Genomic DNA, 13332 nt, shown 5'->3' with positions numbered 1-13332 from the left:
GGGCATTTGATTTTCTAAAACTTAGTGGGATTTCTCTTCTTTTTTCATTATTTTTTAAAGTAAAGAAATGCCACATTACAATCCATCTGTCAGAAAGAAAAGAAAAGACAGAATTATTCTGCTGCCCTTTCACTAATTAAATAGGATGAATCATGGTCCACTTTCAGAATCTCAAAGAAATCTCAAAAAAGGGCATTTGGGGCTGGTCTGAGTCATCTGCTGCTCCTCTGACTGCAAGTGTCATTCCCCTTCAGCTTCCTAGGGACTATGCTCTATGGAAGCAGAACTTTATACGTTTTAACAACCTTGTGGAGGGTCACATGGGAGGACCACTGTTCAGCTTCTGGCAAAGGTCCATGGGTAAGATGGGGGCCAAAACCAAGTCATAGCAGTCAATTTCCTGCTGCCAGGGTGGAGAAGGTTTCTGTTGTATTCGGGTGTTCCACATTCAGTAGATCTTTCCAGAAGGCTGCTGTCTGCCTGGATCAAATGACTGATGAGGGTACTCTTCTCTTGTGAACTCAACAGATCCCTCCAAATTCCTTAGGCAGGGTGTTGTGGAACTTCAATTTCAAGTATAACAAAAACTGAAGTTTTTCACCCTGCCAGTGGCCTGCTGTATATTTCTTTATTTTATTTCGTCAAGCATGTGTGATGAGTCCATTGCTGTGGCCTCTGGGAGGATTCCATATATTAAACACAAGTTATCAACCAGTGTTCCCACACTAAAGAGAAATAACACAACTCACCAGATGGAGCAAACCTCCAAAGTACCAGCCAACTTCAAGTATATGCTTGCCTAAAAATGTGAGTCTTCCATCACACTCTGCCACCAACAATCTCAGGCTGTGGTATACTTCCAAAGGAAGCAAGCTACACAGTGGTGATTCTCCACTGAGAATGCAGTGCCTCCTGATCTCAAGTGTTCAAATCTAAGGACTTTTCCAAGAGGAAAATCTCAGCTTATCTCTGTCATTGTCATGGTGCCCACAGAGAGAGGCAGGGTCTTGAGTGGTTAATTAGGCTTTATATATATTAAAGCCTACTTCTTAAATTTCTCCCAGAGGAAGATGAGAAGTCAGTGCAATTAAAAAAAGGTAACTGATTATTACATGTGCTTCACTGAGCAGATCAGCTACATCACTGGTGACTACTAGTTGCAAATATCCCAATGGCCAGAGATGGGACACTACCTGGGGAGGGATCTGAGTTATTATAGTGAATTTTTCCCCGGGTGTCTGGCTGATGGGTCTTGCTGACATGCTCAGGGTCTAACCAATTGCCATATGTAGGGTTAGGAAGGAATTTTCCCCCAGCTCAGATTGACAGAGATCCTGGCTTCCCTCTTCAGCATGGGTCACTTGCTGGTATGAACCAGAGTTAATGGTGGATTTTCTGTGACCTGAAGTCTTTAAATCATAGACAGCTGGGCTTGGGCTGCAGCCTGAGCTCTGGGACCTCCCACCTCACAGGGTCCTAGAACCTGGCCTGCAGCCCAAGCCCAGAAGTCTACACTACAATTACACAGCCCCGTGAGGTTAAGTCGGATGACATGGGCCAGCCACATGTGTCTAATTGCAGTGTAGACATACCTAAAGTCTATGCACAACATAAGGATTTGGTGAATTTTAGTTGATCAGTTAATTCAAGTTAACGCTATCATTGTTGATAGAACATGGGTTTAAAATGCAACAAATTAAATACATTTTATATCAAGGGGCAACCATTCTGCTGAATGACTAGAGAGTAGATGAAGAGATTAACCTTATATCTGAGATTCTACTGTGCACTGTTTCTAACTTCTTGCTGCTCTGTGATTACTAACTCAAAAGTATTTAAATAAGCTCTTAGATATTTTCCTTGAAATTCACAGATTAAGCTCGACAGTCATTACAATGCTATGGATTTTTCTCTAATTTAAATGTTACATTTTATCTCACTATATTGTTGCAAGGAGACTGTCCACTTTCACAGATGGGAAGCAGGAATTAGTCCACATAATTTCATTTTTATCTTAATACTGAAGGAGGGAGGGGAGTTGGGAGGTTCTAATTGATCACCCAGGCAGAAAGATCTGAAAGGAGACTTGGATTTTATTTCATTTCCTCTTTCCTAATTAAGTAATGCAATGATAGACCAATTAAGCATGTAGATAATGGAAATAGTCCAAATAGTGCAATGAATGTTTTCTTTCAGTTTAATTATAAGACCATGATATGCACAGGAAGCATTTATTAGGAAACATTTTAACTTGATCAAATTTTGGAACAGTCACATCTTGTATCTTCACAAATACTTGACCATTTTGCATTTGGATTTTGTGTTTTCAGCAGAAAAATGATAGTGACTATGGAATGGAATAATTTAACCAAACACGTCAGATTAAAGGTGAAAAACAGATTCACAACAGAGTGTCCCCTGAAAAAATACAGCAGAGGTTCAATTGTTTGGATATTTAATTTTTATTAGTGCTTCTGTTTTAGAAGACATTGACAAAAGTAAAATGAAAAGCTGCACGGCTATCAGCTGAATTGCTATAAACCTCCCTCCTATGTCCTTGGTAATCCATCACAACTCTCAGAGTGGTAGCCGTGTTAGTCTGTATCAGCAAAAACAAGGAGGAGTCCTTGTGGCACCTTAGAGACTAACAAATAAATGCCCAAATAAATGTGTTAGTCTAAGGTGCCACAAGGACTCCTCCTTGTTATCACAACTCTGTTATCTTTCAAGACCTGGTGTGAAGGAGTGGCAGGGATATTCAGCCAGCCAGGAAGGAAAAATTGCAGCATTTTGAGAGCTGAAGAGAGCACAATTTATTTTAAAAGCACAGGCAATAAGAGAGGCAGCAAACCACCACAAGAAGGAAAAAACAAAAACCAAAAAACCCAACCTCCCCAAACCCTTTGATGACACATTGAGCAGGGGCAGCTCCAGGCACCAGCACACCAAGCGCGTACTTGGGGCGGCAAGCCATGGGGGGCGCTGAAGCCGCGGGACCAGGGACCTCCTGCAGGCAAGCCGCCGAAGGCAAACTGCCTGCCGTGCTTGGGGTGGCAAGATACCTAGTGCTGCCCCTGACATTGAGGATCAGCTGACTGTGCAGCCCAAACACGTGTATTTTAATATTAAACTTCGGAGCTTTCAATCTCTTCTTCCGTTAGTGACCTTGATCCTGCCTGTAGGTGAATCCCACTGACGGCACTGGAGAGAGGATCAAGCTTAAATCATCAGTATATTCTCTTGCCTGTGTTACTCTCTGCCGTGTAAACTGAAAAGAATATTCCTGTCAGACAGCTCATTATGTGATCGTCTCCCATCCCTAATATAGCTGCTGCAGTGTAAAGTATAGTTCTGTTCCAAAAAACCACTCTAAAAATGGATCCACGAGTTCCATGTTCATCGTCAATCTCTACTTTCATATCAGATCAACCAGATTGTGCAAATACAAAGATCTGAGAATTACTTAAGCATTGGTTTTGCCCAGGAATCCATGGCTGTGAACCCCTAATCCCAGGCAGTTTCGTTTACAGGATTGGGGGTTTAGATTATAAAATCCTTGAAGAAAAGGATTGTGTCTCCTCTTTGTTTTATGCAGGCCAAGCACGCCACCAGGCACTCAACAAATAGGCACATTTCTTATCTAATGTAGCATGGCCCTATTATTTCCAGTGTTTTGGAAGAAACAATAACAGAACATGATGTCCAAAGGTCATACAGTGCCATGTCATTTGAGGGACTGTGCGCTATTTGTTAGCTCAGTGGTTTCATGAGATGCATTGGCTACACAGTAAGCAACAAACAGGTTTTTTACACAACAGTTTAAAAAAAAATCAGCATAGTTTATTTCAGGCAGTTAATGATTCCCAATGCAATTCACAAATGAGACATGACAGCACTGGTCAGCAAAACAAGAGTGAGTCTACACTTAATATATTTTTAATGGCTGAGCCAACTCCTTTTAAAGCTAGTCTACTGCCTATCTTCTGACTTTGAGTCTTGGAGACTTGGATCAGGCTTTGATACAGCAGATCTAAAATAAAAGTGCAGTTATCAGCTCAGTTTAATTTAGATTCCAGTCATATCCTCCCTAATAAGAGTAACTTCTGTTGCCACCTGACCCACACATTTTCCATATGCTCCACATTGATTTCTATACCACAAAGAAAGAAGATTGCAAGTACTGTAGGTATATAAAAATGTACGTATGTACACAAAGTATGTGAAGTGTATGTGTACACTCATACTGGGGAATGAAAATCAGCCCAATGTTTCCTAAAAATAGATGTAAACATTACATTGTAACTACACAGATTCATCAGCTGAAGAATGCATACTAAACCACTACACTGTTAAGTCTTTTCTAGAAAGAGACAGAGAGCTTCACCGATTAAAGACAAAGAAATGGAAATCTCTAGATAATACATGTTTGGGATTAATTCATTTGGCTGCAGAATATAAGTATTGATTTATGTTAACTCTTATTAAAAATATCCTATGACAAAAGAAAATATGGTACAGAAAATAATCTTACTATCAGTAACTAGTATTTATAGTATAGGAGTTTATTATTGTCCCCTTTGCAAAGTGACATTAGGTATTGCACTACAGATTGTAACAGGATGGCTACTTTACTTTTGCAAATGGAGCTTTTTTCTTCTAGCTGTTTTTCAGAAGAAAGGTTAACTGATTAACTAATGTTATAAAATGGCTTGGATGAAAGCTGTGATCTTTGTGTTTAAAGGAGGTTCTTAACTCATTGAGCTATCTCTCTGTGAATGCACAAGTCTCAGGATTATACAGTCTCTTCATCAAAGAGATCACTACACCACTTCACAAAACATTTAAAGAGAAGAAGATTATAAAATAGCACTGATCATTTTTTTAAATACTCTGTTTCTAAAGTTTAATAACTTTTAAAATGTTAAAATATCAAATTCATCTATTTTCCTGTTTCCTAGATTCTAACTGCATCCAGTCTAATGGTGGGGAAATGTTTTGGCAAATCTCAATTAAGGACCTGTCTAAATTAGGAAGAAAGGTTATTTTAAAAAAAATTCATGCATGCTACCATGATTTGAAACACCACTTAGAACCCATCATAGACACAGTCCGACACCTTTAAACCCAGGTAAGTTGATAGGAGTTGATCCTTTGGGTGAGCATAGGTTACAATATGATTTTCAGAGTGTTAAACTGTGCCTACACTGGGTCTTAAGTGGTGTTTCAAATTATTTTTTATGTATTTGTGTTACCATAGTGCCCAAGAGCCCTAGGCATGGACCAGGAACTCATGCTAGCTAGGTGGTGTATAAACAAAACAAAGAGATGGTGCCTGCCTTGAAAAGCTTATGGTAGGCTGATTTGATTTCATGATGAACACCTTTTCTCCCAGGCTAGAGAGAGCCTTTGTTTAGATAATGTAGGCTGCGAGCTGCCAACACTGTTTTAAATGCTATGTCATCTAAATTTACTCCAAGCAGGTCTTTTTGGTAAGGTACTTAAAATGGTGGTAGCACATGGGTGACGGGTATAAGAGGCAAGGGGAGGTTAAGCCTTCCCAAACAGCTGGCCCACTGCCTTTGGAGCAAGTCGCCGCCGAAAGGGGGCCCTGGCCGTGGCCCCACCTACATTCCGGCCCGAGGCCCCACTCCCAAAGTAGCAGCCAGTGGGCTGTCTATACTGGGGCTCTCATTGTTGCTAACACTGGTGGAACTGTTCTAGTGCTAACAACAATGGGAAATAGTTGAGAGATTTCCCATTTTTGCTCTCCTGTTTACCTCCATATCTTTTTCCTTACTGTATTAGAAAGGAAGCCATCTTCCTTGACCCTGTACATTTGCAAAGTACTTTGATTTGAATCTAATACTCACATATATGTTTAGGAATCATAGGCCTGATTTTCAGTCCCCAGCATCCATCTGAATTTGGGAGCACACACAAACTTCACACACTTTCAATAAATACATGTGTTTTTATGTACTGTGACAAAGTTCCTTCTCTACCTTGGTGGGTCCTGCGCTTATTGGCAGATTTGCTCACCTCACAGATTTACCCTGTGGGTCAGGAAACAGCCCAGAGACCTTACCCTCTGGTAGAAGCCACAGTCCAGGTCAATTTCTCCTGTGTTTGATCAGGAGTTGGGAGGGAACCTGAGCCCACCCTCTACTCCAGGTTCCAGCCCAGGGCCCTGTGGACTGCAGCTGTCTAGAGTGCCTCCTGGCACAGTTGAGCAACAGCTACAACTCCCTGGGCTACTTCCCCATGGCCTCCTCCCAACACCTTCTTTGTCCTCACCACCAGACCTTCCTCCTGATGTCTGATAACGCTTGTACTTCTCAGTCCTCCAGCACTATGCCTACTCACTCTCAGCTTCTTGCATGCCACTTGCTCCCAGTTCCTCGCACACACTTCCTCTCCTCTGGCTCCCTTTGGCCTGACTGGAGTGAGCCGTTTTGTAGCATCAGAGGGGCCTTAATTAGAGTCAGGTGCTTAACAGCCTTACTTGACTCTTAGCAAGTTAATTGGAGTCAGGTGGTGTTCTCATTAGCCTAGAGCAGCCCCTGCTCTGGTCACTGAGGGAACAGAAAACTGCTTATCCAGTGGCCAGTATATCTCCCTTCGACTACTCTGCTGTCCCAGCTGGCCTGGGTCTATAACAGTACCTTTTATGTAAATTCAGTCTCCGTTCTTTGTAGTGTACAAATTGGAACAGGCCTCCATTGCCAATGCATTTTCATTGTTTCCTTCACAATGGGCTTTTGCTATTCCTTTAGCTCTTTTGAGGCAGCAATGATAAAAGTATATGCTTTAAAAAGCCTAGATTTGTAAATAGTACACATATTTATCAAACTTATTTCCCCCCTAAATATTAAAGGGCCTGCTTTTCAGTTTCCTCAGCAACTCTACTGGCTGGAGGCTGGGCTCTGAAATCTGGTGTGTGTGTGTGTGTGGGGGAAGATCTTGGAACCTGGGCCCAAGCCAGAGCAGGAATAGCTATGCTGCTATTTTTAGCCCCACAGCCTGAGTTAATTAACCTGCTCTCTGAGACATACCTAATAAGACTCAGATCTGCAAAGGTACTGAGGTGCCTAATTCCAATTGAAATCAAATACTTTTGAGGATCTGGGCCTAAGTGATTTACCTAAGATCACATATGAACCTGTTGTAGAGCTAGGAAAAGAACTCAGCGCTCATGAGTTCGAGTTCAGTGCCTGAACCACAAGACCATCCTTCCTCTCACTATGTAGTCTTGTTAGGAACATTTCCTGAATAAATACTCCAGTCCTAGAAGTCTACAGAAGCACTTCTCTGAGGTGTCAAGTATGATGATATATGTTTCCCTCATGAAAGGGTTAAATAGGTTTATGAGGGCTCTATGTAACAGTCATCCTTCCAAACTATGTTCAGCCAATGAAAGCTGTTTTGATGATGGCATGCTTTGGTTTGGTTTTTCATTTGTTGAGGATGGTGTTTTCAGTCAGTCAAAACCTATTGTTTGACTTTTCCCTTTTTGTCCTTTCCCCCTGTGCCTTTTGTGAAGTGGGCTTGTCTGCCTAGAACCCTCTTCCTGATTCTATCCGCCCTGATTCCTCCCTCTTGCTCTTTAAGGATATGTCTACCCAGCAAAGAAAAACCCATGGCTGGCCGATGCCAGTCAACTCAGGCTCATAGGATTCAAGCTGTACTCTACAAGGCTATTTCATTGCTGTGTAGACAGCTTGGGCTGAAGCTGATGCTCTGGCATCCTCACAGGATCCTAGAGCCTGGGCTCCAGCCCGAGCCCAGAAGTCTACACTGTAACAAAACAGCCCCAACAGCCTGAGCCCTGCAAGCTCAAGTCAGCTGGCATAAGTCAACTACAATTTTTTCTTTGCTGTCTAGACATACCCTCAGTCTCTCCTCAAAACTCATTCTTCGAGCAAACTCAAACTAGACTGGTATACATATTTTAAAACCTTGTAACCCTCAAGACATATGCACTAACTGTCCTTCCATGCAAAGACAGGAACCTTATTCACTTGAGTAGTCCTCATAAGGACTACTTATTAAGGGTTTAAAGGAGTGTTTGGGGCCCATAAAATTTATGTTCCTTGGGACAGGAACTTGGGGCAAGGACATTGGCATGGCTCCATTGACTTTAGTGAAACTATGCCACTTTACACGACCTGAGTATCTGTCCCATAGTCTTTATTTGTGTTGTTATATGTATATTGAAGGTATTATATTGATAATAATAAGATAGTAGCACAATATCTTCCTGGGAGCATTGTGTGGGTGGAGATTAGAAATAAACCAGGATATCTCTTTACCATTTGTTTGGGAATTAAATCTGATATTAAAGCAATTGTTATTTTTCAGACCAACCTCTGGAATCTAACAGATTTCTATATAATTGTTTACAAAATTGCTCACTAGTGCTATTAGTGGATTTTTGTTTTTTTGATGTAAAATATGTTTGCATATGCTTCATCCTGGAGAAGTCCATTTTCAGAAATCATGTGCATAAGCCAAAAGAAGCATGTCTGTATATACTTATAGTTTTCTTTAATCTCAGGAGGCTACCCCAGAAAGATACAGAGAGGAATTAAAAAACACTCTGCACATCTGTTCTCTTTCTGTATGTGGGCGAAACTAGTAAACTGCCCCCTCAAAGATTTTATTTTAAGTAGGAGGAAAAAAAGATTAAGATTAAACAGCAAAAAGGAAACAGCAACACAACCTCTTCAAATAGACTTGCAACAGAAAATGCCACATGCCAAAATGTCCTCACAACAAGACATAATCAGGCTGAGATTGAAGATATGAAACAAGAAAAACGTCTGCTGCTGGATTTATTGATGCATCAGTAGAATATACAACATGCTGTATGTGAGACATATGATCGTATAAAATAGAGATATAAACCTTGGGATTCCTGTTAGATTTATTTTGAACTTAGCAACTAAGGCCATGTATAAACTACCAAGTTTTGTAGACAAAAGTGATGTTGACACCCAAAAGTCGACATAATAAAAATCAGCATCTCATGTTCATGCTCGCTCGTTCTGTCGGCAGAGCACGTCCACAGTGGTGGCACTATCATTGACAGTGTGAGCAATGTACTGTGGTACCTATCCCACGGTCCAGCTCGACACCTTCTGTCGCTAGGTGTTGTAAGAAGGCAGAGCAGATCGCAGCCCTGAACCCACCGCCACACTACGCAAATCACAGCCACTTACCTGGCATCTCCTCTCCTGCTTCTTGCTTGCCAGAGAGCAACTGCTGAGACTGGCTAGATCCCTCTGGAGTACAGAACAGTTCCTGGCTGCCTGCCCCACCAGGCGACCCCGCTGGGAGCTGCACATCCTCATCTAACTCCACCTCTTCATCAATAACTTCAACCCCTGGGTTAGGTCCTCTTTCTGACACCTCCAGGCCCACTGAAGTATCCATGGGGCTCTTGGCCAAGGATAGTGCCCAGCTCTTTATAGAACCAGCAGGTCTTAGGTGAAGCACCAGAGTGATGCTTTGCCTCCCTTAGCTTATGGTACGCCTGCCTCAGCTCCTTTATCTTCACTCTGCACTGCAGCATGTCCTGATCTTAGCCATTTTAGAACAAGCCTTGAGAAATGTGCCCGTAAGTATCCCAATTCCTCTGGCTCAAGCACAGCTGTGACTGCACAGCCTCCTCTGCCCATATACTGATCAGATCTAACAGCTCCGCAGTGGTCCAAGCGGGAGAGTGTTTGGTGTGATAACCCACCACGGTCACCTGGGAAGATGCGATGAGACCTCTCCACACAATGAGACCTCTCCACGCCGAGCCAGCAGGAAATGGAATTTCAAAAATTCCTGGGGCTTCCAAGGGGGTAGGGGGGAAATAGTGTTTACCTGGCTGCAGGGCAGGGGAGTTCAGACTGCTGACCAGAGCGCTCATGATGGGCATTGTGGGACACCTCCTGGAGGCCAATTAAAATGATGAAATCAAGATGGTGTCTACACTGGCACTTTGTCCAGAAAAATGTAAAAGAAAAAGATGTCTCTCATTGGGGTGGTTGTATTTTGTTGCCAAAAACAGGCATTTTTCCTGACAAAAGTCACATTGCAGTGTGTATGCATTCACTGTTTGGTCAACAAAAGGAAGTTTTTTTTTACAAAACTTGGTTGTGTAGACAAGGCCTAAGTAAAAAAGACAAAACCTAGAAAACCTCTGGAAAGGGAAAAAAAAACCCTCCATGAGGTGGCCCTCTCTTCCTGGTAGTGTTTCATTTGGTGGGACGGATTGTGAGTCTGCAGATTTAGGAGGTCATGCCACCTCCAAACCACATGGATCTTGGAGGTGCCTAGGGAAATGTCTTTCCCTTCCATACTGAACGAGAAGCTATCTGCAGGTACATCTGCTCTTGTGCTGACCTCTCTCCTTCTGGTAGCGTAAGTCCAGGAGCAGTTTTGCTGTCACTGGCTGGGGCTCCCAGCACTGCTAAGTACTGAGAGGGAGGTAATATTTCCACTTGGAATTCCAGGAATAGAGCAGAGAAAGGTGCTATGGAGAATGGACCCTCTCTTGCTCCTCTTCTGGCAATCTACAAAGGCACTTCTGCACAGAGCATGTGTGGAAGGGCATCTACATGACCAGGATGAGAGAGATGGTGCTACAGAGGAGGCACTCCCTCCTTTCCACACTAATATGAACATCAATCTCTATGAGATGACCTAAGTCATCAGGATTCAATAACACTTTATGACTGGAGAGGTCTTAACAGTCCACTTCACCTTGAATGGTCCCTTGAAATACCTGTTAACTATTTATGCTTAACAATCTGTTCCAGAGCTGAAGAAGAGCTCTGTATAAGCTTGAAAGCTGGTCTCTCTCACCAATAGAAGTTGGTCCAAAAGAAAGATATTACCTCCCCCACCTTATCTCTCTAACCAACACAGCTACAACACCACTTAATTCCAGTCATATTAAAAACTAGATGCTGTGACAAAGTTCCTCCTCTGCCTTGATGGGTCCTGCGCTTTCTGTCAGATTTGCTCGCCTCAGAGGTTCACGGCAGCCCTCAGTTTGGCTGCTTTTGCTAGTGGCTCAAACCTGCCATTCACTCAGCTAATCTCATCACTGGCCAGCATGGGGGAAATGGAGAACAATCCCCACAGTCTCTGTGTCCCACCTAGTGGGTCGGGGACAGGCCAGATCCCTTTCCAAATTAGACCTTCCCCTTTGTTGTGTCTCACAGACCAGGTCAACTTCTCCTCTGTCAGACAGGGAGTTAGGGAGATTGGGGGAACCCGGGTCCACCCTCTGCACTGGGTTCCAGCCCAGGCTCTGTGGATAGCAGCTGTCTACAACCATAGGCGCCGACTTCTGGTCCCGCCGGTGGGTGCTTGACCCTCCTCTGCCCCCGCTTCCACCCCTTCCATGAGGCCCTGCCCCCTCCTACCCCTCCTCCTCCCCCATTCCAACCCCTTCTTCAAAGTCTCCTTCGCCTCCCTGCCCCTATTCCGACTCCTTCCCCAAATCCCTGCCCCAACCCCGCCTCCTCCCCTGAGTGCGCCATGTTCCTGCTTCTCCTCCTCCCTCCTGGACTGGCCAAACAGTTGTTTGGCAGCGGCCAGGGGAAGCGCTGGGAGGTAGGCGTAGGAGCGGGGATGTGGTGCGCTCAGGGGAGGAGGTGGGGCAGGGGGGAGGGGAGCTTGGCTTCCAGTGGGTGCAGAGCACCCACTAATTTTTCCCCGTGGGTGCTTCAGCCCTGGAGCACCCATGGAGTCAGCACCTATGTCTAAAATGTCTCCTGTACCAGCTGCGTGAGAGCTACAACTCCCTGGGATACTTCTCCATAACCTCCCCCCAGCACCTTCTTTATCTTCACTGCAGGACCTTCCTCCTGAAGCCTGATAATGCTTGTACTCCTCAGTCCTCCAGCAGCACGCCTTCTCACTCCCTGCTCCTTGCATGCCCCCCACTAGCTGATGGGAGGTCCTTTTTAAACCAGGTGTCCTGATTAGTTTGCCTGCCATAATTGATTCTAGCAGGTTCCTGATTGCTCTAGGACAGTCCCTGCTCTGGTCACTCAAGGAACAGAAAACTATTCATCCAGTGGCCAGTATATTTGCCCTCTACCAGACTCCTGCACCCAATTGGTCTGGGTCTGTCACAATGCACAGACAACTGCAATTACAAAAGTGGAATAATCAAGGTGGGGTCCTCTGACAGCTAGAAAAAGATTTCCCCTTTAAGGGATAAAAACGCACAGCTTTCATTTTGTGCCCGTCTTTTTTCCTGTTCAAAGAACTAACTCTCTTCCTCTTATCATTCAATTTAGTGCACCATCTGCTCATTCAGGACTTAGTATTTTCAGCTGAGATATCAAAATGAAGAACACATCAATCAAACATTAGCACTTTTGAAGCAAGTATGATCTAGAAGCAGCAGACATAATTCATGACACTTAATTACTTCTCACATCTTTCTAGAATGCTGTCTTCAGGAATGTGTGCACCTCACAGTTCACAGCTTTATCCTGATTTTAAGTACCCAGTCTGCAAGGCCAGGGAAATTAGATTTTCTTCATTACATTAAGAGGACTCTAAAATACACTCCTGCTTAAAATTTTGGCCTGCTAATCCCAGGGTTGTGAGTTCAATCCTTGAGGGATCTGGGGCAAAATTAATACTTGGTCTTGCTAGTGAAGGCAGGGGGCTGGACTTGATGACCGTTCAGGGTCCCTTCCAGTTTTATGAGATAGGATATCTCCATATATTAAATTGGTGTCCTTTCAGTAGATTTGCTGCAAATCAAAATACGGTCAATAAACTACACACATGGAATGCCAAAATAGGGTTAGAAAAGACACCACTAAAAGTCAAACCCTGGAACAAAGAAGTGACAAAATGTAAGCGATCTGGGAAAGAGTTTAGAACAAAGACCCAATTATTGGCTGGGAAAGACATTGTAACAGAAATGAGTAGGTAAGAATAGATATAGGATAAGACATACTAAAGTGCATTTAAGAGAGATGTGATTGTTTCTAGACTAAATGTTTTCCATTTCACTTCACACAATCATAACATCTGTGACCTTCATCTTTTGTCCTTCACCAAGCAAGTCAAGATTTTGTTCACAGAAGAAAAACAAATCCTGCAATTATAGTCATTAAGGTTTCTTTCAACTGATTTATTTGGTTTATTTCATTTTTCTAATGCCCCAATCCTATTCCAGATTTCATTTTAATTTAATCTCAATTTATTTTGTTTTTATAGTTTTTCTCTTCCAGCATACATTCATTTTTTCCCCCTGGACAGGTCCTCTCACTAATAACATTTCTTTTTTCTCTTACTGATAAGCCAGATATT

The sequence above is a fragment of the Mauremys reevesii genome, linkage group 6 (genome assembly GCF_016161935.1).
Source record: "Mauremys reevesii isolate NIE-2019 linkage group 6, ASM1616193v1, whole genome shotgun sequence".
Classification (NCBI taxonomy): domain Eukaryota; kingdom Metazoa; phylum Chordata; order Testudines; family Geoemydidae; genus Mauremys; species Mauremys reevesii.
The sequence above is the reverse complement of the archived record's forward strand: the minus strand, read 5'-3'. Positions refer to the sequence as shown.